The sequence below is a fragment of the Uloborus diversus genome, unplaced genomic scaffold, assembly GCF_026930045.1.
Source record: "Uloborus diversus isolate 005 unplaced genomic scaffold, Udiv.v.3.1 scaffold_314, whole genome shotgun sequence".
NCBI lineage: Eukaryota > Metazoa > Arthropoda > Arachnida > Araneae > Uloboridae > Uloborus > Uloborus diversus.
The window spans coordinates 92673-98672 of record NW_026558477.1 but is presented as its reverse complement, the minus strand read 5'-3'; positions in this window follow the sequence as shown (position 1 = coordinate 98672).

Sequence of the window (6000 nt, the reverse complement as noted above, 5' to 3'; positions counted from 1 at the left end):
AATTCCCCCCCCCCCATAACAGAATTACAGGTTTCTGAATTTGAAGATACATTACATTAGTGTTATATCAAAGTAGGGTTCCAGTTATCCTAACTCTAATTGCCTGAACTGTCCAATTATCCGGTCATGATACCCCTCGTTTTGAATGACTGAGCACGTATAATTGAAACTATTTGCGAAGGGTATAATAGAATAAGGACTTGAAGAAAAAAGGGAGAAATTAATTTCAAGACGGCATAATTCTAAAAGAAAGAAATTTAAAGTTGAATTTTAAATTTCTGTTGATTGTTATTATTACTATTGTTGCTGTTGTTAATTCTCCGTCACCCAATTGATCATCAGAAAGCTTTTTTTCATTTTATATTAAAAAAACACAGATATATATAAACAAATTCGAGTTCTGGAGCACCGTATTAAAGCTGGTGCTTTTAAAACTCAGGTTTATTAGACCATAGATTTCAACCAACTTTAGTATCTTTACTGAAACTTTGAAGGAGTTGATTTTGTGTGTGTGATATTTTTTTTTTCATTTCAATACTATACGCTATATATATACTTTGGTAACTATGCTGGTGGGTTACCAGTTTTTATTCAAAATCTTTTTCTTTAACCCACAAACCTTCCAGACGTTCACAAAGTCTTTGAAAAAGGAACGTTTGTCGTAAAAAAGACAGTGAACGTGTTTTCTGTTATTGGATCGGACTATGCTTAGCAAAACAATGCCATAGTGAAAGGAGATGGTGGGGCTATTGGTCTTTCAGAGATCCAACTGCGTTAAGAAGATGGATGTTGGATGGTCTTCAAATTATCGATTTAATTACACAATTTGAAAAAGTTACCTCTGCTGATTTAAAGAAACGCTGTATATGAGCGATGAAGAAATGTTAAGTTTCCAAAGCATGTTTTCAAGAAAGGTCTTGAAGAGAAATAAGCTAAACATGAGAATCCATTTTTAGAGTCATTGAAAGAATTGTTCTCATTGGAGACTAATGTAGCAGTAGACGAAGAATATGTGGAGCAACTGATGAAGATTGGGCAAGTTGAGAAAAAAAAACAGTGCAACAAATTTATAGAGAAAAGAGTTGTGACTCAAAAGTCACTTTACGTTCACGAGTAGAAAAACAATAACTTTTTAGCATTTCATTTTTCCAGAAAAATCAGTAAGTCTGCTCTTTTACTGAAAAGATTAAAATCCGATACAGATTTGTTTTCAAAGCTTTTCATTATTTGCATTACCATAAATTTCAACCTAGTTGAATTCCTCCTCTATAAAAATCAACCTCATCCTCCATCGATTTCAATAAATGGAGCTCTTTGAACGGGAAATAAGTCTGGTCAATAACATTCCTGCTCAATGAGTTATAGTATTCCTACTGATGAAAACAACTCGAGAGAAGAAGAAAACGAGTCAAGATGAGATGATGAAGATACAAATGATGAATGCTAATTTTAAAATAAGTGCAATGGAGATACATTGTGACGCCATTGTCTATGATGGTTCTTTCATCGTTCACATAAAACGACCTAAGACAGAAAATTATTCTGTGGAGTATCTGAATTCTTTTCAAGATACAAGAAGTAAGACATATAAGAGGAATAAGAGAAAGATATCATTTTAGAGAAAATGGTTTGCTTTCTAAGAACTGGTTCAGTTTCTACGAAACGCAGATAAGACAGAATTGTTTTCCATGATTGCACTAGCTATATGATCTTATGTTTGCTCTTAATGATGTGACGGTGATTTTCATCGAATAAGGCATCTCTAGTGCCATAAAATCACGAGGGAGCTAATTTCTGGATCTTCGTTCGTGTAATGCATGCTGCAATAAGAGGACACATGAGCATATTCGTTGGAACTGTTGATAACGATGCTTCTATCAGTTGTACAAAAAGGGGATAAAGAAGATTTTAGAGCTGAAAAACACTTTCGACTTGTACTAGTCCAAGACTTAACGTACAAATTCGGTCAGCAAAAATCAGTTGTTCTAAGAAAATTCCACTCATTCTCAGCGGAACTCTCATGGTTACCTCTTTTCTTGCAGGTCGGAAAAAAGTGACGATGTGGAAATGATGAAAAGACTATCCTGATGTTATTGGTGTAGTTTCATATATATATATATATATATATATATCCTAACCTAAAAAAAATGCACACCTAATTAAAAATTTCAAATATCTCAGCAATTCATCAATCTTTGCTACTACCCGTCAGCATGCAACTTGACATCCGTAAATGAAGCTGGAAACTGTTTTTCCACCAGCAAACAATGATCAATGAATAACTTACCACCCACAGCTGAAGCCCTAAGGCAAGTTATTTAGTGCTTATCAAGGTGGACATCAGTGGGGGAGTATGTCTAAAAATTAAGCCTTAACTTCAATTTATGATTGGGGTTTTACAGTAACTAATGATTGGTTGGTTGGTTGATTTGATTTTTATGGCGCAAGAGCCCTTGAGGGCTATACTGCGCCAAACGATATTTTATTATATGCTATTTATTTTTCATTAAAGAATAAGGTAAATAAAAGCATATTTTGAAGAAGAAAGCATAAAACTTCAAGTGCTAGTGTTAAAAAGTGCATCCGATAAAAACATTTAAACAATTTGAAAATAAAGACAAAATGGGCGAAAAAGTATCTTGAAAAACAAAGGAAGGACGAAATCACATAATGACCAGACATTTTGGAGGAATACAAGATTTTTAGTGGTTTTTTGACGAAAAACAAAGGAAGGAAGCATTTTAACACTAAATTAAAAAGGAGAATCCAATCTCCTGGAGGAAGGAGTACAAATTGCGATGGGGTGGATCCCCCAGCAACTCCTTCAAAGATGGGTTAAAATTATTAAAATATTTATAACGAATTAGATTAAAATTTGGGCAGTTGCATAAAATGTGCAACACTGTCTGATTTACATCACATGTAATGCATGTTGGAACTGGTTCATGACATAAGAGATATTTGTGGGTGAATCTGGTATGTCCAATGCGAAGTCGAGCTAATAAGACTTGTTCTCTCCTGGTGATATTTAATGATCCGAAACCTCTAGTGGAGGGCTGGATTGAATGTAATTTATTTTCGATTTCTGAATTCCACGTCCCCTGCCAATACGTGTTGAGGCTTACAACGATGGCGTTTTTGATATCATCGAAAGGGACACTATTATCGACCAGGATACTTGCAGCTCTGGCAGCTGAATCGGCTGCCTCATTGCCTGCAATACCCACATGACCAGGGATCCAACAAAAGGTAACTTGAAAATTATTTTGCATAAGGTTTTTGTATAAAAGATATGACTGGATGACTATAGGATGGCTGTTATTATTGCAATGAGTGATGGCTTCCATTGAACTCTTTGAGTCAGTGAATATCACCCACTTTCTATGAACAGATTGGGCTATTGATTCTAGAGATGAAAATATAGCTTTTATTTCTGCAGTAAATACAGAGCAAGATGTGTTTAATTTTTCTGCCGTAACTTGATCATTAATTATTGTGGAAAAGCCGACGTGATCGTTTGCTTTTGATCCGTCAGTGAAAATGTGTTTATAACCAGAATACTTGCTTTTTATCTCATGAAACACTTGTTGATAAACTGTATTAGCGGTAGTTTGTTTTGGGAATTTTGAGAAATCATTGATTATAGAAGGTATGACTTCGCACCATGGTTCAATTAGTTTTGTTGTGTTAACGGTTTTGAAATCCGATAGCTGCAGGTCTGAGAGTACCCGACGCATTCGGATCCCAAATGTTGGAGTCATCGAAGGCCGGTGTAGAAATAAAGCAACATTAGATGGATTGAAAATGTGGAGATGTAGTGGGTGATTGGTGCAGGGTTTTGTTTTGAAGTAAAAATTTAAAGAAAGTTTGAGGCGTCTATTGTTTAGAGATTGTTCGTGTGCAAGGATATGAAGACTGTTGATAGGCGAAGTTCGAAACGCTCCTGTGCAGATGCGCAGTGCCTGATTATGTATTGGATCCAGACTTTTCAGATAGGTTTTTGCCGCAGAGCCATAAATTTGACATCCATAATCAAGTTTTGAGCGTATCAGAGCCCTGTATATTCTTAACAGAGACTCTGTATCAGCACCCCAAGAAGTGTTCGCTAAGACTTTAAGGATATTTAATTTTAATGAACATTTCTTTTTTAACTCTTGTATATGCGGTATAAATTTTAGTTTATTATCAAGGGTGAGACCAAGGAATTTTCCTTGATCTTTTACAGCTATTGGTTGATTATTGAGGAGAAGATTCGGATCAGGGTGAAGCCCTCTTTTACGGCAGAAGTGGATACAGAATGTTTTTTGAGCAGAGAAAGTGAACCCATTTTCTTCTGCCCATTGGGTTACTTTATTGATTGCAATTTGAAGTTGTCTTTCAATGATACTCATGTTCGTTGATGAGAAAGAAATTTGAAAATCATCCACGAACATGGTACCTTTTACAGCGGGAGGCAATTGGTCAATTAAGCTATTGATTGCTATAATGAATAGAGTTACGCTTAGTACACTTCCCTGGGGTACTCCTTCTTCTTGAATGAAGGTATCCGACAGAACAGACTTGACGCGTACACGAAAAGAGCGATGTTTCAGAAAATTGGAGAGAAAGATGGGTAAATTACCTCGCAACCCATACTCATGAAGGGTTTTGAGGATCCCATACCTCCAGGTACGGTCGTATGCTTTTTCAATATCGAAAAATACGCTCACAAGATGTTTTCGTTTAAGAAATGCTTCTCTTACTGATGTTTCGAGAAGCATAAGATTGTCGATTGTGCATCTGCCACGCCTAAAACCACTTTGATATGAGGATATGAGATGGTGTGCCTCCAGAATGTGCATCACTCTGGCGTTTACCATCCGTTCCATGACTTTACATAGGCAACTGGTGAGAGCTATAGGTCTATAGCTCTCAGGTTTATCAGATTGTTTGTTTGGTTTAAGGATAGGGATAACTATTGCTTGACTCCAGCATTTTGGGAATCTATGTTCGGAATAAATTCTATTAAAAAGCTGCAGAATATTTTCTAATGAAGACCTGCTTAGATTTTTTAACATGCTATTGTGTATTTCGTCAGAGCCAGGTGATGTGTTTCTTGATTTTTGTAAAGCAATATTTAGTTCATGAAAGGTAAATTTTGTGTTGTATTGATGAATAATGTTTGAATTAAAATCAAGAACTCTTCGTTCTTTGTGAGATTTAATAGCTAAAAACTTAGAACAGTAATTATTTGCGCTGGAGACTTCAGCCAAGTGAGTCGCCAGGCAGTCAGCTACCTCTTTGTGATCAGATAAAAGTTGACCATTTTTCTCCAGAATTGGAGCACAAGATATGCTATAGTTTCCAGCGATTTTTTTTATTTTACCCCATACAGTCTTGGACGGGGTGGACGTCGTGATTGTGCTGACATAGGCCTGCCACGAGTCCCGCTGGCTTTTCCGTCGAATCCTACGAGCTTCAGCACGAGCTCGTTTAAGTGTCACAAGATTTTGTGTGGTCGGGTATCGACGAAATGTGTTCCATGCTTTTTTTTGTTTCTTCTGAGCTTCTTGGCAAGCAGAGTTCCACCATGGCTTAGGATATTTGATCCTGCCTTTAGAGGTTCTTGGTATAGCAGCGTTCGCTGCGTTTAAGATGATGTCGGTTACTCGCTTTACCGCTACATCAATATCAATGTCAGTCACGTCTTCCGATGTTATTTCTGCCAAATGGGTAAATGCTGCCCAATCAGCTCGATCAATGCGAAGACGGCCTTGCTGATGCTGCTGATAGCTGCAGCGTCCAGTATATGTTATTTTGATTGGAAAGTGGCCACTAGTGTAGAGACCACCCTGCACCTGGAAATCCCAAAGTGGCAGAAAGGAAGGTGAGGATATTGCAAGATCGATGGCATGGTAGGTTTGCGTAGGAAGGTGGAAATAGGTATTTTCACCGTCGTTAAGAACACATAGATCGTTATCTTCAATAAAGTTTTCAATAATTAGACCTCTGCTGTTAGAG